The sequence below is a fragment of the Camelus ferus genome, chromosome 17 (genome assembly GCF_009834535.1).
Source record: "Camelus ferus isolate YT-003-E chromosome 17, BCGSAC_Cfer_1.0, whole genome shotgun sequence".
Taxonomy (NCBI): Eukaryota; Metazoa; Chordata; class Mammalia; order Artiodactyla; family Camelidae; genus Camelus; species Camelus ferus.
The window spans coordinates 41,678,986-41,700,892 of NC_045712.1; the positions used below are offsets into that span (position 1 = coordinate 41,678,986).

General features: G+C 48.3%; 1 protein-coding gene and 1 long non-coding RNA gene across 9 annotated transcripts in view; one reads left to right on the top strand and one right to left on the bottom strand.

Annotated features, from left to right (window-relative positions):
• Positions 1 to 17,522, bottom strand: LOC116657264. 3 transcript variants are annotated; one of them, XR_004312352.1, is made up of 5 exons: positions 17,296 to 17,522; positions 16,772 to 17,009; positions 2,284 to 2,306; positions 714 to 1,054; positions 1 to 278 (listed from the first exon to the last, which is right to left on the bottom strand). It is a non-coding gene; the product is annotated as an uncharacterized LOC116657264 (long non-coding RNA). The 3 variants fall into 3 exon arrangements; XR_004312351.1 differs by lacking the exon at positions 2,284 to 2,306 and having other exon boundaries at positions 17,296 to 17,521; XR_004312350.1 differs by lacking the exons at positions 2,284 to 2,306; positions 16,772 to 17,009 and having other exon boundaries at positions 17,296 to 17,519.
• Positions 16,537 to 21,907, top strand: part of CSRNP1 (cysteine and serine rich nuclear protein 1) — a 13,084-nt gene continuing 7,713 nt past the window's right edge. For 2 of the 6 annotated variants that reach the window (XM_014552510.2, XM_032459189.1), the window contains exon 1: positions 16,634 to 16,657. The gene's annotated coding sequence lies outside the window, so the exon portion shown is untranslated. The other 4 variants (XM_032459187.1, XM_032459188.1, XM_032459190.1 and 1 more) reach the window with 3 other exon arrangements.

Here is a 21,907-nt window from a genome sequence, read left to right on the forward strand (position 1 = left end):
TTTTAGGCAGAAGAAAATGCTTTAATTTATAACATGAACATACTCCTCTTTATACCATCACAGTTGTAAGATATTTTAAAATATTTTTTTATGGAGGAAGAAGCCCATGTAGGCCAAAGGGCCTAGGGCTTACAAAAGTCATAATGCAGCTCCCCTTTTAACCCCCTTGTCATTTTTGGAAAGCTTGGTGTTGAAGACTCAGCTCTGAGGCAACCTCTTCAAGGAAGCAAAAGCCATAGAGAGTGTCCTTTTCTGACCTCTCAACCTTATGCAGTTTCCTAGTTTGGAAAACAAAATATTCGGTTTTGTGGGTCGTCCCCCTCCCCTACTTCCCGTTAGTACCTGCAAGTCAGTAGCCCTTGTACACACACGCACACCCCCTTTTCCTCCATCCTGGGAGTACCCGCTCCCCACCTGTGGCTGAGTTGCCAAATTAGACGACCATCTAATTCCCAAAGAAAACTGGCAGGCAGAGGCTCAGCCTAGCGGCACCCGGCAATTGCCCCCTAGTCCCAAATCAGTAGCCAGGGGCGCTGGGGTCCGCGTCCCGGGGGAGGTGTGTGCCGGGCTGCGGGCCTCGGGGGCGGGGCCTCGGGTCCGCGGCCAGCTCCACCCCTCCCCATCCGAAGGAGGAAGCTGGCCCCCGTCCCCCCTCCCCCGCCCCGATGCACCCTCTTCCTCCTCCCCTCCCGCCTCCCCGTTAGTTTTCTTACGAAAAAGTGCTGCTGAGAATTCCCAGAAGGTTCCGGATGTGAAGTCACCGGCGTGAGGTCACCGAGCCTGGTTCCAGGAATCTGAAGCTTGTGGGGGAGGAAGGAAAGCGTCGAAAACAGGGGAGCCAGAGGAGCGAGAGGAGCCGTGGGTGTTGGCGGCGGGGCCGCCTGGCTGGGCTGAGTCCCACGCTCGTCTCCTGCCTCGTCTTCTGACCCCAGGAGAAGGTCCAAGGGAAAAGATGCTTCACTACTCCCACAGAGTAGAAATGCCATGTGAAACCAACATACTGATCCAAAAGGAGTACTCATCCACTGTTGGCGACTGGAGTGAAGTGAAGAACCTGGCAACAGGATCAGGCTTTTAAATGTACATACTCTTTGACCTAACGATTGCGCATATAGGGATTTGTCCCACAGACAAGAATACAAGGATTAATGTGAATACAAGGATAAATGCAGAAAGTGGACAGCATTGTTTGAAATACTGAAGATTGGAAACCCTCCTAAATGTCCATCTGTAGGGAACTAGTGAAATAAATGACAAGGTCCTCTGTGCCCTGGGATACTCTGCCTTATAGAAAAGAATGAGGCAGTTGTTTATGGACCAAATGTCCAGGATATAGTGTTAGGTGAACAAAACCAAGGAGCATCCTCTAAACTCCTGTCTGTGCTCCCCGTTGTGGTGATTTCTTAAAGACAGCTATTCATTTAACAAATATATATTGAGCGCCTACCAAGTACTAGCCATGTTGCAGATACTGGGGATGTAGCAGTGAGCAAATCAGACTAAGGCTCTGATTTGTGCAGTTCATGGGAGGTGGGGGTAACAAATGAAATGCATTGGGTGTGGATAAGCACCATAAAGGAAAATGAGGAGAAAATACAGTTCAGAAAATGTTGGACACTGTGCTACTTTAGATGATGGTCAGGGAAGTCTTCTTGAACATGTTAGCATTTGAGCAGAGAATGGGATGAGAGAATTTCAGATATCTGTCAGGCAGAGAAAGTGCAAAGGCCCTGAGGCTGGATTTTACTTGAAGCATGAAGAGCAGTGAGGAGACCACTGTGGCTGAAGCAGAATGGGCAAGGGGCCGAGTGGTAGAAGGGACTATGGCCAGGTTGGGAAGGTAAGGGAGGGAAGCCACATAGGACCTTGCAGGGGCTTTGGTTTTTAGAGTGAGATGGGAAGCCAGCGGAAGATCTTGAGCAAAGATGTGACATAATCTGACTTAGGTTCTAACAAATCACTCTAGTTGCTGAGTGGAGACAGACAACAGAGGCAGAAGGGTGGACTCAGGGAGCTCAGGGAGGAGGCTATTGCCTCCTGGTGAGACACAAGAGTGGTTGGACCAGGGCGGTAGAAAGTGTCAAGCAGTGATGTGCTTCTAGATAAATTTTGATTGTAGAGCTGACAGAATTTGCTGAGAGGCCAGATGTGAGTGTGAGAGAAAGAGGAGTCAAGAGTGACTGTTTAAGGGAAGACTTGTGCACTGTCAGTGGGAAAGTAAATTGGTGCAGCCACTGTAGAAAACAATAAGGAGGTTTCCCAAAAAACTAAAAATAGATTTACCATAGGACCCAGCAGTTCCACTCCTGAGTATATATCAAAAAAAAAAAACAAAAACAAAAACATTAATTCAAAAGGTCCATGCACCCCAATGTTTACAGCAGCATTATTTACAATAACCAGTATATGGAGGCAAACTAAGTGTCCATCAACAGATGAACAGATAAAGAAGATGCGGTGTACATATACAATGGAATAGTCCTCAGCCAAAAAAAAAAAAAAACAAAAGAATGAAACTTTGCCATTTGCAGCAACATGGATGGACTTGGAGGGTATTATGCTAAGTGAAATGTCAGAGAAAGACAAATACTGTATGTTCTCATTTATACATAGAATCTAAAAATTACAACAAACTAGTGAATGTAACAAAAAAGAAACAGATTCACGGATAGTAGAAAACAAACTAGTGGTTACCAGTGGGGAGATCAAAATGAGGAAGGGAAATATAGTGGTAGGGGATTAAGAGGTACAAACTATCAGGTATAAAACAAGCTACAAGGATACACTGTACAGCACAGGGAATAGAGCCAACATTTTATAACAACTATAAATGGAGCATAACCTTTAAAAATTGTGAATCACTATACTGTATACTTGTAATTTATATAATAGTGTACATCACCTATACTTCAATAAAATAAATAATTTAATTTAATTTAAAAAGAGTAACTGTGTAACTACAAGCTTGGAGTTATCATTTACCAAGATAAGGAAGACTGTGGAGGAGCAGGCTTTTTAGAGAGTGGGGTGGGACTTAGTAGTCTGAGCTGCTAATTATGTAGGTCAGGAGTTCAGGGGTCATAGAAATAAGAGAGATGTTTGGAATTTGTAGCAGAGAAGGTCCCAGAGGGAAACAGCTGGCACACTTGGATTGAGAAATTTGAGGAGGGTTTAATAAAAGGACTCTTTACAGAAGCGTAGCAGGGTATAAAGAAACCATGAGGAACAACGTAGGACCCCAGGGTTAGCAATGGGGGCTTAACCATCTATAGTTCTGAAGGGGTGTAAGGAGGGAGTTGCTGGAACCTGGGCTAAGTGGAGAGGACAATAACCAAGCCTGGGTGATTTTGTCCAAGGAAGATTTATTTTTGATAGAAAAGTCTGGAGGTTGCCAACTGACAGGCGCTGAGGCCTTTGGTGGATGAGTGCAGCCAGTCCAGGGCAGCCCTACAGGGAAAACATACATCCTGACCTCTTCCTCCCTTCCTCCCTCCCTCCCTCCAAGCTCAGCTCATGTCTCTGTGGGCCCCATGGGAAGCGGGAGGGCAAGGGAGCCCACGGAGGCGGCTCACACAGGTCAGTCCCCAGGCACAGAGCTGAAAGGAGACAGTGGGAGTGGGTCTGGGGCGGAGAATGGAAGATGCCCAAGGCAAGGGTCAGCAGTGAGGATGATGTGCAAAGCCATGGCTGGAGAAGGGGCCACTTAGAGAGTGAGCAGAGGTAGAAAAGGGGCAGAGGTCACTGCTCTGGGTCCCTCTGATGTTTAGAAATTGGGAGATAAAGTAGAACCAGGATAGGTTCCTCCAGAGGAGCAGTGGGTGAGACAGGAGAGCAAAGGGAGCCATGCCCACGACCACGGGACACAGCATGTCCAGAAGGAGAGAGGGAGGGAGAGGGCGGGCTGGGACACATGCTCCCAGTAGGTCACGTAGGATGAGGGATATGTGCGTGGTGTGTGTGTGTGTGTGTGTGTGTGTGTGTGAGAAAGTTAGAGAGAGAGAGAGAGAGAGAACAAGGTGCATACACTGTTTCTGCAAAGAGATACCTAGGGTAAGCAGAAGGAAAGGAGACAGCTTTTCCTTTGCTTCCATTGTGGATATTTGTAATCATGCACACATAAGAATTTTATCAAAGGGAAGACCATATAGTTTGTTTTTTTTTTAAGACTCTCCCATGGCTGGAGAGATACAATTTTACAGAAAGAGCAGATCCACAGTTTTCCCTAACAAACTGGAAGACATGCGTGGGGTGGCACTGCGGCTTGAGGAGGACAACTGATGCAGTCTGAGTGAGAGTGCTGCTGGAAGGATCTCTTCCTTGAGTCAATCCAGCCAATGGCTTTAGGAGCAGTGGCCTCAGAAATCCATCTTGGACTGTGTCCTGTGATGTGCTATAATCTTCCTGAGTTACTTGCCCCAACTCTGCCCAATCTAAGACCTCAGGAAAACTTAATTCTTTGCATCTTAATATCTTTTAAAATAATTGTACATGTCATGCTTTATGTATTTTTAATCTTGTATATATAAAAAACTAATACCCTTTCTTGGATGAAATCACACAAACTTGGATGGTGTCCTCTTGGAAGAGACTGATCCTCATAGTTTTCTTTCTGATGAAGCTGTGCCTTGGACACGGTATTTCTTCTCCGCAGAGCAAAGAATCCTTTGGATTAGAAACTTTTCTCTTTTTTTTTCAGTTAAGAATCAGCTCCAAGTGGAAATTATTTCAGGATTGTGCACTGATTCTTATCTTTGTTGCTGATCATGAGGATGGGGATCTAGTTAAGCATCCCAGTGGAACCAGCCTCTCAGGAGCCTCAGACCAATTTGAGGAAGCTTTTTACCTAGAGATGGAGGGAGGGGAGTGGGAGGGAGGCTGGTGGAGGCAGCATTAGGTAACTCATGTGCCCTCCTTCCTGGGGCTCCTTCCTTGGGCTCAGAGGGGCCACTCCCAGTCTAACAGACCTGAGACTTTTCTGACTCAAAGTTCCCCCAAAGGGAAGGACCAGAGAGGGAAGGGAGTCACCAGCCCATCTCCCCTCCTGGGGACTGACTATGACATGTTAAGTCTGGGCCCCACTTCCCTCTCCATCTCTCACTCCCAGAATAACTCAAACTTCTCAATATGTCCTAAGCCTTTGAGTCTCTCTGTTTCTGTCGTGCTAAAAAGAAGATTCCATGAGAGCAGAGCCCTTGTCTGTGTTATTTGTCATTAGTGATCAGAGACCAGAACAGTGTTTTGTACATAGTTTGGCAAACAGCACGAATGAATGCCCGAAATGACTGTTCTGCAGCTCAACCTATCTTTCAAGAAAGACTCTCCTGATCATCCCTCACTACACACACTGTCTCCATCATCTCCTAAGAACCTGCTTCCTGGGGTAGGCAGTCTCCACCCAGCAGTGCCCTGGAGCCGGCACAAACTGCCTGGAGAGCTGAGTGTGCACATCTCTTCCCAGTGGGTTGAAATCAGCCATGGTGGGAAAATTTACACCATGCAAGTTGGCGAACACTGCAAATCATGACTTTTTTTTTTCCCAGAGGAGAACTGGTTGTTAAATGTTTACCAACATACTGCAACTGCCTCCAGCCCCGTTTCTTGCCACCTACAAGCTCTATGATTCAGACAAGTCACTCAATCACTCTCAGCTTCAGTTCTCCGTAAGGTGGAGATAGTCTCTGCCTAGTAGGAATGTCTGGAGGATTAAGTGTGACTATAGCCCTGTAAGGTGTTTAGTACAATGTTTGGCTTCTAGTAAATACACAATACACTTTAATATGGTTCCAGTTATCTATCGCTGCATCTCAAACCACCTCCAAATTTTAATGGTTTAATACACAACCTTCATTTTGCTAATGAATCTATGATATGGGCAGAACTTAGTAAAGCTAGCTCACAATCAGAGAGGCACGAAGGCTGGGGACTGCAATCATCTGAAACCTTGAAACCTTGCTCACTCATACTTCTGACTTTTAATGCTGGCTGTCAACTGAGAACTTAGCTGGGCTATTTTTTTTTTTTTAATTTGTACTTTTAGTGGAGGTACTGGGGATTGAACCCAGGACCCTGTGCATGCTAAGCATGTGCTCTACCACTGAGCTATACCCCCTCCCCCCAGGCTGGGACTATTGATCAGCACATTTACCTGTGGCTTCTTGTAACCTGGGCTTCTCCCAGTATGGTGGCTGGGTTTCCAGGGTGAGTGTTCCAAGAAAACTCTAGGCAGTAGCTATATCACCTTTCCCAGCTTACCTTGGAAATTACACAGCATCACTTCTCCTACATTTTGCTCATTGTAAGTCTCTAAGGCTGGCCTATAGTCAAGGGGAGAGGAATTAGATTCCCTGTTTTGATAAGAAGAATGTGAAAGGATTTGCAACTATATTTTTAACCCATCACAACTATTATTACTGTGGCCCTTAGTAGACTCTAGCTTCTAGTAAGTGGACTATCTCACTCCCTATCTATAAGCTCCATGTGGGAGGGCAAGGTTTCACTGGATTCATTAAGGTCCCTCCCCTTCATCGCTCCCAGTGACCCTAGGGCCCTGTCTGCCGCAGAGCTCAATAAACAGTATAGAAGTGAATTTCCTCTTGCAGGAGCTGGCCCTGGATGTGGTGCTCCAGTTCCACGGGATGGTATCACTTTTGGTCCCACAGAAACTGAGGTGAGGGAGCTGGGCAGATGGTTTTCCAGCAGGACCACCACCTCAGCAGGTTCTACTCATCCTGGGGTTGTGGGTGACCTCAAGGGTAAATTTATAGCTTAAACTCCCTCACAGGCCTGCTCTGAAGATAGGATGGCCAGATCACTGTCTGGGAGTCAGATCATGGGCTCATGATACAACTTCTGCCTGGGTCTTAGGTGTCCCAGTCTGTCAAATGGGAATAAGGAAAGGTCTGTGGGTAGAACATTTGGAACAGATCGCCATATTATTTAGAAAGCTGGACTAGAAGGCAATTTCTTCTGGAAATGGATCACAGGGTCACAAGCTTCTCTCATAAGAAAAAGGAAAAGGTAAAGCAGAGAGAAATCTCCCTTCTTCTATAGGACATGAATCCATCTCACAGTGTCTTTGAGATCCACAGAGCTGGAGTCTAATCCCAGAAAGAAGCAAGTGTGTGTTTATACGGGATGTTGGGAGGGGTTATCCAGGAAAGACCCCGAAAAGCTTTCATTTCAGTGGTGGGAGCAGGGAGTGGGAGGACACAAGGGCTGGAGAACAAGCGGGGATGGGCTCAGGGGAATGAGGATGCATAGAGGTCGGACCCAGCCCCTCAACTGGCCGCAGTCCCAACCAGCCTCAGCTGCCGCTTCTCTTACTTCTCTTCTGCCCCAGTTTATGTGAGCAGGCTCCTCTCCTCTCACAGAGGGTCTTCCAGGTAAGTCTAAGAAAGGTCGAGGCCCCTGAATGCCATGCCTTGGTGAGAGAGTCCTGGTCAGACCCTCCAGTACAGCTCCCACGAGAATCAGGACCCCTGCCTGTGCTGAGAGCGTCACAGGGAACTCCAGGGCCAACTGGGCTGCCTCTGACCACAAAGTGGCCCTGGGCATATCAGGTCCCCTACTCTGAGCCTCAGTCTTCTCATCTGTAAAATGACCAGAGTTGTCTAGAGCAGTTTTCCCTAAAGTGGCGTTCATGAATCTCATGGGATATTTCAGAGTTCATCTCTCACAGAAGTGGACCCTGAGACAAAGATCTGAATGCAAATGTTTCACTTGGGAAGTGACCCCAGGAAGTACTAGTAGAGAGAAGGGAAGGAGGGGAAGGGTGTGTTGATGAGTATTTGCCACTCTGGGCGACTGGGCCTCAGTCCTCCTGAGACCTCTGGGATGCTGTGCGGAACATGCCTCAGAGTGCCCCGCCCCGGCCCACTGCAGGTTAAGGGCTGCATCCGGTCATCAGCTCCCTGGCCCTCCCAGTTTACACTGTGTGCCAGGTGAACATGGTCCTGTGGCCAAAGAACTGCCCCAGGCTGGGAGTCGCATGTGTTTGCAGTGAGAAGCCATCAGCACATGTGAGAACTGTGAGTCGGAGGGGACGTGAGCAAGGCATGCTACACAAACAAGCAGTTTTGTTCATGTACATTTCGTAAGTGTGAGGTCAGTAATCATTTCCACAGAAATCCCATTGCCTCTGCAGTCTTCATCCTGGTCTGGTAGGTGCACCTCTGCCACCAAGAGTGAGTCAGGCCAGTTCAGCTCAGCTCATAGTAAAGAGAATGCCACTGACTGTCGTTCAACTTGCTAAAAGATTTTCACATCCTTTTCTTGTGATTGTTTATGTGTGTCATAGTTCCATTTTATTGTTCCTGTAGTATTCTAGTATGGCTCCAAATCATAAAGATGAATCAGTAGTTCAAAAGAGGTTCATTAAAGTGTAAAAGTGGTATTGAAAATATTAACAAAAACACTGCAATATACAACGTGATCACATATGCCCAGGGTAAATAAGTATGTAGAATGAGATAATTTTACACAAGGAGAAAAAAAAAGTGTGACTCAGAAAGACAGATATGGGAAGGAATATCTAAAAATGGAATTTTGTTAGTTGGTAATCATTTCCTCTAGTCCCAGAGGCATCATCTCTTATGAAACTTTGTCAAATACTGGCAGGAAGCCCACTGAGACTTTTGCATCATCTTCACATCAGGTCCTGTAAGCTTGTTAGAAACCTGATCACATCTTTCCATAACATGGGCAAAATAATAATGTCCAGTGTGCTCAAGATACATTTGTCACAAAAGGCAGAGAAAAGATCAAACCCAGAGAAGCATCATTAAAACTACCCAACTTACAGTGAAAACTAGTTCTAGCTGTAACTTGTAAATTGAGTCAGAGGCTACCGTGGAAAGCAGAGCAAGCTCCTGGAAAAATTTCTTGATCAAACAACACTTCTGGATGTCACATAAAATCAGTGGCACGTAGTATAAAAGAGCAGTGGCTGTCCTGAGTGAGTGCTAGCAGACAACTGGCCTTATTGTTGCATACAAACCACTTGTGGCAAGCCTTGTTCATTGTTGATCCAGAATTTATTCCATCCCTTCTTTCTTGGTAACAGATTCCTGATTTTGATCCATGCACCAAAGTCTCCAGTCTCAGGCAATCAATTGCAAGTGGTCTAAATCAATCACGACCAGTCTATTTCCCACTTTCCCAGTCTCCCTTGCTGCTATAGGAGATCCAGTTCTGACCAATGAAATATGATGAAAAGTCTGCTGAGGGCACTTCTATGAAAATACATTTTTTTAAGAAAATGGGCATACATGCTGGTACTCCTTTTTCCCCTTCTTCCTAACTTAACCATGGTCGTGATGCCTGGAGCTGGGCAGCCATGTTGCAGACATGAAGCAAGCAGCTCAAAGGAAAGGCTGAGAGGATTCTAGAGACACCAGCACTGACATTATTGAATGTCAGTGGCTTCCTACTTCCAGCCTTCTGGTTACAGTACAGAAGTAAACTGGGCTGGATCCTCTATGACTAGTAATTGAAAGCATTCCTAATGGGTTACCTCTGATGAGTCAGCTCTCCTCATATTTTCCAAAAACACACGAGGGCAATGTACCTGATGACTTCTTGTTCTATTTATCACTAATGCTTTTACAAGCTTCTAGTAGGGTTCAGCCATGGGGAGCCCCAGTAGGGAAAGGAGAGGGAACAGAGAGAGATGAAAGCATTTAGTCCTTTGGTCTCCTGCCTGTGTGTCTCCATGGGTTGAATGTATCCTCCAAAGGAGGCCACTGGTCCTCCTGAGGCAGCCATCCCGCTCAGTTCTCCTCCTTCTAGTGACCCTCCCTTCCCCTTTTCCCTTCAGGCCTATTGGTGGTAACAGCTCTGCTGCTGCTTATCCAGGTTATTGTACCATCCCTTGGGGTGCCCCTACACCCACAGGTTTGTAAACAGTCCCTTTGTAAATAAGCTTTCCTAAAATGATTCTATTTTGAGTATGCCATTATCTGTTGGTACACTGACTAATCAACCAGCATCAGGTTTAAAAGAAAACACACACACACACACACACACATAAACTTGCATCTGAACGCTAACCACACACCACTGTATTCACAAAGACCAGCTGTCAGGCAACAATCTGGCTCCTGATCTGGATATGTGAAGAAACAAACAGCAAGAAGAGTCAATGCCCTCCATTCACGGCCTCTCCGACTATGCCTTTTCAGAACACTGTGCAGAGAAATGGACAGCAAGTAAAAGACACTGTTGAACAAAGGAGCCTGGGTGTTGAGGGAAAGATATTCACATGAGGTTTTGAAATAAGAGATGAGATACAGCACCCCTTTGTGGCTCCAAGGGTCCTTCGCTGTAGGTGGCTTGCTCACTCAAGAACCATCTCAGTGACACATTCAGCATCCTGATTACCCTGGCCCTTTGGCTTCAGGGCAAGACCATCACCATTTTTCATGTTGAGGGTATCAAGAATCTGAAGACCAAACAGTGGTGCCAAGGCTCAGCCTGTGAGAATATGACTCTTTCCCTACATTTGAAGGTCTCTTGGCAGAGAAATACATCAATATAAAGGCAACCACTAGAAAAATTAAAAACAGACTATAAACCTTCAAATCATCAGACAAAAATACAAACACATGCATGCGAGCACACATGCATATCATAAGAAAAATAGACATGTAAAACATAGAAAACTGAGGAAGCATTAAAATAGAAAACATAGCAGAAGGTAAGATGACAGAAGTAAGGCCAATATATGCTACGTCAACAAATGTAAATAGGTTAAACCCATCCTTGTAATAGAAAAAAATCTCACATCAGATGAGAAAATAATGTTGTATGTTGTATAGAAGAGATATATCTTTACCAAAATAACTCAGAAAAGTTAAAAATAAAATATAAACCAAGATATACAAGAAAATACTGAGCTGGGGCTGCAATGTTACCATCAATCAAGGTCAAATTCAAAATAAAAATGTTAAATGAGACAAACGGAAGTTAAACAGGAGAGAAAGCAGTATCCACATTAAGAATCTAGTCTTACAAATCTCTATGCCCCAAATGGCACAGTTTCAAAATCAAGAATAAGATATGAGAGCTAAGAATAATGTATGTAAAGAAAATTCAAGTAAAATTGGACAAGACATGAGTACATTTTAATTGACCTCATCAACTCATGACCTATTTAGAAACAAAAGATAAGGAGGAATGTAAAGAATCATAATAGCAATTAAATATCACAAAACAGGAGGTGCAAAGATCTTAAATAAAAGACTAGCAAATAAAATCAACAATACCCTCAAAAGATTATTTATCATATCCAAGTAAGTTCCTTCTAGTAATGCAGGCGGTTCAATATTAGGAAATCTCTAATAAAATTGACCCTGTTAATAGATCAAAGGAGAGCTATGTAATGTCTTCTCAATAGATGCCAAAAAGACATTTGACAAATATCCCACATCCATTCCTGCTTAAAACAAACAAAACCACAACAGAAAGGCAAAGTTATGTATAGATGATTTGACTGAAAAATGCACAACTGTTACAGACAATAGGAGAATTCAGGATGGTGGCAGTTTACAAAGGTTAATGTACAAAACTCAGTAGCCTTCCTTTACATTAAAAAAATACAACTTAACAAAAATATTATAGAAACTGCAGTTACAATAGCAATCAAAAGATAAAATATTCAGAACAATATTTAAAAGACATATAAAGGCCTTTATGAATACTATAATTATACAGGGAACATTCTACACTGTACTTTCGAAGAGAAGGGTGCAATATTATAAAACTGTCAATGCTCAATTAATATATCAATTCAATGTGACTCTAATTAAAATACTCGTAGGATTTTTTTGTCAGGTGGGGAGCTTACCAAAAAATGATATGAAACTCAAACTGGGAATTCAATAAGGAGCCTGAAAAGAAAAGTAACATGATGGGCCTACACCTATCAGATGATAAAACACGTTATGAAATTGTAATGTGTAAAGCAATTTGGTACCCAAAGAGGAAACAGACAACCCAGTCGACCAGAATGGAAAACCAGAAATAGATCCCACTACACATGAGAATTCAATTTCTGTTTAAGATGACATTTAAATTAAAAGAGAAAGGTGGGAGGAAAGTTAACTGATCATTTGAAAGAAAAAATAAAGTGGAAATCCTATACCATTCCTTAAGTCAAATAAATTCCGAATAGATAAAGGATTTATATATTAAAAATAAAACCATAAAACTTTAGAGAAAAGAGTAGGTGGATTTGTTTGTAATATTTATGATAGAGAATGCAGCACATGAAGCCAGGATCCCTAAGTTAAATAATGAAGAAATTTGACTACATAAAAATTTAAAACTTCTGTATGATAAAACATATTATCAACCAGGGTAAAAAACAAACCAGATTAAGTGCCACATGTGTGATAGTCAGAAGGGTTCACTTCCCTAATCCTCAAAGACCTAAAACAACACAATACAAGATAAATAAAGAGTATAATTCAGGGGTTTAGAGGGAACCACAAATGGCTTATAAGAGCCTCAGCTCCACTCATAATTAGAGCAATGCAATTAAAACAGTAAGATCTCTTCTTGGCTTCTCCTATCAGATTGGCAGAGGTCAGTAAGTTTGATAACATTCAGTGCCAGGGAGGCTACTGGGAAAAAGGCAAGCTCAAATACTATTGGTTGAAACTGAAAATGGCACAACTTTTGGGAGGGTGATTTGGCAGATACTGTTAAAATCCTTTGACCCAGAACTCAACCGCTCAGATTTTCAATCGACAGGTCTATACTAAGAAGTCTTCACTTTAGATAAACAAGGATGTTCAAGAAATGTGCTTGAAGACAGTTCCCTCTCCTGCGTTTTGCTTTCCACAGCCTTAAGTCAGTGGGTCTCAATCTTTGATGTGCATCGGAATGAATGGAGGGCTTGTTAGAACACAGGTTGCTGGGCCCCGCTGCCAGACTTTCTGATTCAGTGGGTCTCGGGAGGACCCAAGAATCTGCATTTCTAACAAGTTCTCAGGTGATGCTGATGCTACTGGTCTGGGAGCCACACCTTTAGCCTGTTTCAGGGACTAGGGTGGGTGGTGAGATGGGGGCTTGGAGAGGTGAGTTCCTTTGAGGGAAAGGAGGAAGAGGCACGGTGGAGAGGTACAGGACTCTCCCCAGGACTGGGAAGAGGAGGAGGGTAGAGTGGGATTGTCCCCAGAGGGATGTTTGAGCCTCCTAAGGGGATAAGACCTTAGTCCTTGTTCCCAGCATCACTAAAGACTCCTCCCTTCCCTCCCCACAACCAAGGGTGGCTCAGAAACAGCAGAGCCCACCACCTACTCTTGGTGAATCCACAGGCATTTACAAGGGCATGTTATCACAAGCAGACAACCTGGACAGAGAGCCAGGCCATCCTAGACAGAGGAAGCCGTCCCCATTCCTCAGACAAACCCCGGAGGCAGCACATGGGAGGCTGACGGAGGTTGCAGGTCTTCTGGGGACTTAGCTGTTTTGATTTGATTTTGAAAAATAGTTTCTTTTCAACACAGGATGCTGGGAAAACTAGATATTCACATGCAAAGGAATGAAGCTGAACTTTGACCTTATATCATATACAAAAATTAACTCTGAATCATTCAAAGATGTAAATGTCAGAGCTAAAACCATGCAAAACCACGCAAGAAGTATGAACGTCCCTGCAACTAAGAATCATGGTGGAATAAAATTCTTACACTAATTTCTCTTAAGTGGAGAGAAACCCAAACTGCTGAACTTGACCTTTCAGCCTCAGGTATCCCTCACTGGTCAGGAGGCAGACTTACTGGTGGAAGCCTGAGAACAGTGGCATCCTTTTCACAGTTATAGCACCATGATTGTCACCCCCTACTCCCCTCCTTTTATCAAGGTAAGACTTACATACAGTGAACAAATCTTAAGTATAGGAGTTGAATTTTTACATATGTAGTGTCCAAGCACTGTCCAGAACAAGACATGGAACGTCTCCAGCACCCCAGAAGGCTTTTGTCACCTTTCCCAGCCGATACTCCTGAAGGTAATGTTATCTATCACTATGCATTTGTTCCACCTGTTTTTAAACTTCATATAAATAAATGGAATCATAGTTATTCTTCTTTTGTGCATGGATTCTTTTAATCAACATAATGTTTTTTAAGATTTATCCCTGTCATTGTATAAGGCAATCATTTGTCCTTTTTCATTCCTGTATAATATTCCATTATATGATAAATCACAATTGTTTTCACTCACCTATTAGACATTTGGGGTGTTTCCAGTTTTAGGCTGTTATAAAGCTGCTTGTGTCTTTCAGTGGACATAGGCACATTTTTCTCTTTGGAATATACTGAGTAGAATTACAACATTATAGTTTGGCCTTGGTAGGTACTGCCAAATTATTTTCCAAACTATCAATTCACCCTCCCACCTACAATGTATGATAAAATCTGGCGAATTCTCAATCTTGCCACATTTTGTTCCTTAAAAGAAATTGTTCTTTTAATTTTAGTCATTTAGATGGAAATGCATCATTAATTTTTAATTTTTAAAATGGTTTATTTAAAACTAGTAGTAATTTTTTATGTACCTAAAAGTGGGTGGTCTGTGGACACTGAATGTTTGAGAAACTCATCAGACTCTCCTAAGTATTCAGAAATTCCCTGAGGATGTGTGGGTGTGTTTTTGCCTATGTATGTGCCATAGTCACAGATCGATGCTGCTCCAGACCCCACCCTCCTTGCCTTGGAACAGACCCTTCGTTTCCCCACCAACAGGAAGAGCTTAGTTGGGATCCCAGAGGAAGATGTTTCCCATCACCAGCAACATCTGGGGAACATCTGGTAAGCCCATCCCAGGACAGGGTGATGCTTGTCTAGAGAAAACACATCATTTCTTTGATTTTTTTTTTTACTTGCCTATATTTGCCCTTATTCTTTCCTTCTCTTCCTGCCTCCCAAACCCCATCACCCACTGGGCTCCCTGCTCTAAGCACCCCCTCCAGCTCTAGCCAATTCCCTGCCCTGGATTCTGTCCTGTCTGGTTTCCCTCATACACAGCCCAGCAGGATGCAAACCGAGGCAGCCTGAGACCCTCATAAACTCCAGTGCTTAACCCTGCCCAGTTCCCTCATTAGCAGGCAGCATCTTCTAGAAACTAACTCAAGGAATGTTGAAGGTGGGGTGGGGTTCACTGGTCCAGCGTTCCCATTTTACAAATTGGAAGACTTAAGAGAGAGAGAGAAAGACAGAGAAAACTAAAACTTCACTGTAGGTCCCAGAGACTCGCTCTTTCTCCTGGGGACCTAGCTAGCAGATTAGAGGCAGGAAGGAGGAGGCAGTGGAAGAAATGATTCCATGGGACCAGTTAGGTCTGCAACCAGCAGCCACAGGGGACAGCACAGCTGAGTATTTGATGGGGGGGTGAGAGTGGGTGGGTGGCCACCAGCCTCACAGCCCTTAAGGGCTGAGTCACCTCTAGCAACGGACACTCAGCTCTGTAGACCTTAAACACACTCTTGAGCTGTCTCAGCCACACCCATGGCTTCACCGGCTGTATGCTGATGACCCTGCCATCTCCACTTCCAGCCCTGCCCTTTCCTTGAGCGTCAGCTGCCTTGTACATATGTACTAGGCAGACTTAATTTATTCAGTACATTCTTAACCAGCACAGAGGATAACCAGACACAGCCTCTGCCGTCCCAGTGCTCACGGACGACTCACAAAGAAATGCACAAGGAAACCATACAACTAAGTAGGTGCAAGGCAGGTACAGGCTGGAGATAAGCATCTTTGGAAGTTTAAACCAGGATGAGCAGGACACACCCCAAGAACTGACTGCTGGCAATCAGGGCTGGCGTGCAGTTATCAAGGGTGTGGGGTAGGAGGGCAGAGGTAAGGGTGGAAGAAACTTAAGGCGGTACAGAACAGAATACTCCGTGTGCAAATTAAAACCACGTGCAGTTGTACAATGTTAAAGCACAATGTACAAATAAAAAGATCTGCACACATTAAAGATGTTAAAACGGAAGAGCAGGAAAGGGAGTGGGGGATGGGAGTTTGAAGAGCGGGAGGTGAGGCCGAAAAGGTGGGGAAGGGATAGATTATTCTGGCTTTGTAGGCTCCACGGAGTTAAGACTTCATTCTAAGGGCTCTGGGAAGCTTAGCTTCAGCTGTCTGTCCAGACACCACCCCCTGCAGGCCCCCCAGGTACACATTCAAAGCTTTCTGGAGGGACAGGAGCTGTAGCGTCCCCCAACCTGCATTTCTCCTATGGTTCTTCCTTGGAAAGGTAAGGGGCAGGCAGACCCCTCCTGGTCCCCCTCTACATACACACCCGTGGCTAAAGAGGGGCCCTCACCACTATCTCTACCCTAGATGCCATCCACGCAGGATAGGTCACCTCCAACCCCCACCTGGAGTTAGGTAGAAAGGAAATCCCGAGGGCTGGGCTAGTCACAGACAGCATTCATCTAGGACAGTCAGAAAGAACCCAGAATGCAGCGGGAGCTCGGCTGGGAGGGGGAGGATCAGACTCCCACGAAGGCTCCCTGGAGGAGGCAGTGCAAGCTGAGACCTTAAAGGCGATGGGATTCTGCTAAGCGGCGACAGGGCAAGAAGGTACCCCAGACGAGAGAACAGCAGCAAAGGTGTGAGGGTAGAAACGCTCAGGGGACACGGGACACATGGTGGGTAGGATCTGACCAGCCGTTGGGTAGAGGGGGAAGGGTGGGGGTGTGGGGTGGGGGAGGGTGGCAGTGGGGAGGGGAGGGGGGGTTGCTCCTGGGCCAGAACTCACTGACCTGCCGGCGCATGCACACACTTTCCCCGGCGCAGTAATACAGTGAGAGTTGGCCTCTAGTCAGGAAGGCCTTGGCGGGAGCAGAGAAGGCAGTGGGCCATTTTAAGTGGCCAGGGTCTGGCTCAGAAGAATCCAGCCGTTTTCTTCTTTTTTAGGGGAAGGATGGTGTGGTGGTGCGGAGTGATGGGAGTAAGCTGGTTCCAGGAACCCCAAGCTCAAGGCTTCTGTAGAGTCTGGCCCTTGGGTAGAGGTGAAGGTCAGACTCAAGGAGGACCTCCTCCCCCTACCCCCTCCCTGAATCCCCACCCCCCACCTCTGGTTCATCTCTTGTCAGAGTTTACTTTCCTGGAGGATCTGGGAGTGGGTGGTGCGGCGTTGGCGGAGGAAGGAACGTTTTGTTGGGATTATAGTACACTGTCTCGGACGGGGTGAGGGTTAGGGCGTGCAGGAGGCCTCGGCTCTGCCACTGTCTCGCCGGGGGGCCTGACGGACGCTCCGCGCTGCTCCGGGCGTCAGTCTACCCACCTGTAAACGGGGGCCATGAGGTGAGGGGGGCGAAGTTTGCGACCCTGTTCTGCCGGCCCTGAGCGTCGGCGACTCTCGGAAGGTGCGCGGGAGAGCACCGGGGAGGGCGGCGGAGGGGCGCGGGAGGGTGCTGGGGGCGGAGAGGCCTCGGCGCTGGCGCGGGGTCAGAGTCCGCCCGGAGGCCCTGCGGACGCTGCGCCGGCTGGGGCGGAGGAGGGGGCGGTGCCTCCGGGGCGGGGCGGGGCGGGGCGGGGCGGGGCGGGGCGGCGGGCGGGAGGCCCGGCGTGCGTCAGCGCCGTGAGCCCCAGAGTTTTCCACTGACGAGGAGGGCGGAGCGACGGGCGGGGCCGGGAGCAGCCAGTCTCCCGCCGCCGCCGCCGCTGCCGGACGCTCGGAGCGAGGGGCTGCTGGGCCGACGGCTGCCGGCCCGGCGGGCGAGCGAGCGAGCGAGCGAGCGCGGGGTCGCGGCGCGGGGGGCGTCCCCGGCCGGGACGCGGATCGCTGCGCTGCCCTTGGCTAGTGTGGGGATCTCAGGTAAGCACCGGCGGCTCCGGGCCCGCGGGACAGGACTTTGAGGAGGGGGCGTCCCGCGCTGGGGGCTCTGCTTTCCAGCCCCTGCCGTTTGCCCCCTATCACTCTTCGTGGGCGATGGGGCCGGGCAGCCCGGCCCCGGACTGCGCGCCATGGCCAGAGTCCGGGCAAGCAGCCCGGGAGGCGACAGTCGCGGGTTTTCCGGTCCCCTCCCCCGCCCCGCCTTCGGGACCCCGAGAGGTCCGAGCACCCCGAGCGCCGGACAAGTGGCGGCCGAGTCGGGATTGCGCGCGGGTGGCGGGGTGGCAGCGGGCGCGTGTCCTCGGGTGAGTTCCCTTTTGACCTAGTTGCCTGAGAACTTTTCAGAAGTTCCTCGCGTGGCCGGAGCAGGTGACATTTGTCGCCTTCCTCCTCGGGCTCCCCCCGGGGGCGGGTGCCGGGGCTGCGGCGAGTGCCTGGCGCCGGTCAGGGAGGGAGTGGAGGGATGAGCGAGGAGTGAGGCTCCGTGAGTCATGGACCCCAGGAGGGAGGGAGGGAGGAGGAGGGATTGTGTCGTACGCTCACCTGTTTGTCAGTCACCGTCACACGCAGAGGCCACCGCTGTGAGTCACGGGCGCAGCTACACCGGCCACCCGCGGGCACACGTAGGCTTCTCCCACGCGCGGCCCCCTCCCCAGCACGTACGTCCTCCCTGTCCTCAGTTTCCCCTCCCCGGGGGCCCTTTCATCGGCACGCGCAGTAGAGATGCCCACACCACAGCAGCCGTCACACACTTAGTCACTCCTGCTCCCTGGCACAGTCACACACAGCCCACACTCCTGACACGGGAGGGTCCCTCTTCGGTTCTACTGCCCACCCGACACCTCCACTCAGATGTCTCACAGTCCCGCGAGGTGGAACTCATCACTAGCCCCCAAATCCTTGACATCACTGCCCTCTTCTGTCCCTATATCCAGAGGTCACCAAGTTCCTTTCCCCTTTCTCCTAAGCCTTTGGCCTGTCATCTCTCACCTAGCTCTGGCAGCTCGGTCCAACCGGTCACACCCCCTCCTGTCCCAGTGCTGAGCCATCTTTTTAAAATGCAAATCTGGTCTTGTCACTCCCTACTTAACCCTTCTGTGGCTTCCTGTGCCCTCAGGGTAAAGCCTGCTTCGTCAGCGCTGGCTCCTGAAAAAACCCCTTCCCCCTCACCTCTCTGGCTCTCCCTTCTCAAGTCCCTCGCACCTGCTGTGTCCCTCTCTCTCTTTCTAGAACTTTTCGCACATCCCATCCTTTCCTCTGAGAGACCAGTCTTCACCCCCAGCTGTACCCCTCCTGCCCTCCATCCCAGCAGTCAACAAGATTCCTAACTCTGATTATACTCCTCCCCACTAAACTCAAAGCTTCAAGGTGGCTGCAGGAATGTATGTCTTGCTCCATGTGTGCCCAGGTGTCTGACACAGGGCTTGGCATATCATGGGCCCTCAATAAATGTTTGTTGGGAATGAATGAATGAATGGAAGTGAAGGAGTCTTGGTGGGGGAAGTAGTGGCTGTCAGGTGCAATTTCCCTTCTGCAGGAGCAATTGCCTTATGTAGCCAGCAAACATTTGGCACCTCTCCAGTGCCAGGCCCTGGACGCCAAGGCTGAGGAACTGTCCCCTCCCCCAGGGATCACTTTCAGAGGGAGGGGTGGGGGGGGGTGTGCCAAGGCTTCCTATCTGCCCTCTCTGGGCTGCCCTGGCTGTTTTTCTAGCCAGCCCCCATGCCCACCCCACCTTCTCCCAGGAAGGAGTTCCTCGGGTCCGAGGTCATGTGACCCCAGGTGTCGGGGGGGGGGGGGGGGGGGGGGAACTGACCTGGCCAAGGCCTGGGGCTGTGAGGTTAAAGGACTCATTCTTCAGGTTCCTGAAAGGGAGTGGAGGCAGCTGAAGGTGCCCCACTTCCCAATAGCAGCTCTGACTGGGTGCTGGGGCTTTGGGACTGCTGAGGTTGAAGAGGAGTTGGTGTGACAATTCAGAGGCCTGAGGATCTCCGCACCCAAATAGCCTTTACTTGCTTGGTGTCTAGGATGAGGTGGCCTTCCCTGAGTTCACAGAGTGTGGTCTGAGGGTGTAGACAGTGGTGGTGAGTTGGATGTGGGGGTCACCCCCTCATCACAGGCTGTCAGCTCCTGTGTGTGGTGGCAGTAGGGCGGCCTGATTCTCAGGGCCCAGGCAGATCCCGGAAGAAGCCTGGTTCTCCTTGATTCAGGGCCTGTCTCCGGGGCTCCTCGGGGGTGTGGTATTTCTGTCTGAGCCAGCTCCTGGGAATTGCTTTTCTTTCCTCCAGGACCCTCGGAGGGGGCTGTGCTCACCCTGGGAACAGTGCCACGGTCAGGAATCTTGATTCCTGGGTAGCTGCTTAGGGCCCCTCCCCCACCCTCTGACTCACTGTCTGACACTTTTCTTGGACTCTTTCACTATCTTTCATTCCTTTTCTGACTTGGCCTCTCCTTGTCTCTGGCTGAGGCTTTTTGTCTCATCTGCCTCTGCCTCTCTCAGCCTCTGGATTCCCAGGTGGGACAGCCAAGCACAAGACCCAGGGGCTCCTCCTCCTCCCCCAGCATCAGGGAGGAGGTAATTTCTCACTTCCAGTTCTGCAGATTTTGCTAGGGGCTCATCACTAGAACCTGCATCATGGCTGTGGCTTCCCTGTGTCCCGGTTTCCCTGTCTACAGCCTTGGAGTTTATAACCCCCTCACCTTAAGCTCTCATTCTGTAGACATCCCTGAGGCAAAGCCAGGGTGTCTGGCTTGAACCTGCATCCTAAGATACCTGTGTTGGCACCTGCTTGCAGCCTGAGCTTCCTGCTCCTGCCCTGAGGGCTGCCCCCTTCTGGGTACTCTTCTTGCTGAAACCTTCTGGCACAGGCTGGGGGATGAGCATGTGCCCTGCCTCCAAACTAACTGTGAAGGAGCAGGAGAAGGGCACACTGACCAATGGCCCCCAGAGCCTGGTGTGCCTAAATCTTATCTCTGTTTATACCTGATCTGCAGTGCCAGCCTGCCTACCCTTGATGGTCCTCAGGTGCTTTGTCTGTGCCAGACTCCATTCCAGGCACAGGCACAGTGACAGCCAGGCAGAAAGGCCCTCAGCCTGGTGTGAGGAAGATGAGCTGTGAGGCCGTTGCAGGAAGGGGCCATAAGGGCTGTGATCGGGGAATCCCAGGGCCCAGGGGAGCCCAGAGAGGCATGTAGTGGGGAGGAGTGAGGGTTTCAGGGAGGTCCTCTTGAAGATGACTTCTAAGGGGGGGTGAGGCAGGGTTCCAGCTTGTGCAGAGGCCAAGGGTTGAGCAGGTCATGGCCATCAGGACAACTGCAAGTTCAGCTGGAGTGTAAAGTGAGGGGGTCGGGAGAGCCTTGCATGATGAGTCTGGAGGGGAGGCAGCAGCCAGATGTGCTTTAGCTTCTCTTGGAATTCTGGGCTTGATCCTGAGGGCAAGCTCCCCTAAGGGGAGCTGAGGAGTGATTCTAAGCCTGAGAGTGGCAGGTAGATATGTGGTTTAATAAGATCACTTTGGCTGCAGGGTAAAGAATGGCTGTGGGGAGAGGACGAGACCAGAGGCAGGGGACATGGGTAGTAGCTGTGGGACAGAGACATAGGGGTAATAAAGCTGCAGAATTGAAGGTGACATATGTAAATGCATAAAGTATATGAGTCCTGTGTGTACAGTGAGATGAATTTTTACAGTTTTAGACACCCACGGAACTACCACCCGGATCAACATAGAACATTTCCAGGGCCCCCCAGAAGATTCCCTTCCGACTGTCCCCAGTGCATGCCCTTCACAGCTGTCGGGGTAACCACAATTCTGACTTGTATTGTCACTGATTGGATTCGCCTTTTCTTAAACTTCATTCACGTGTATTCTTGTGTCTGGCTTCTGTCACTCAGCATAGTATCACAGAGAGTCATCTGTGTTGTGTGTATCCAGAAGCTCGTTCTTTTTTCACAGTGTAGAATGACACATTCACTAAGCAGTTACCACTGTTCTAAGAACTTGACATGTATGGGTTCATGTTTACCTCCCAACCCTATAAGGTTGTAAGACAAAGAATTGAA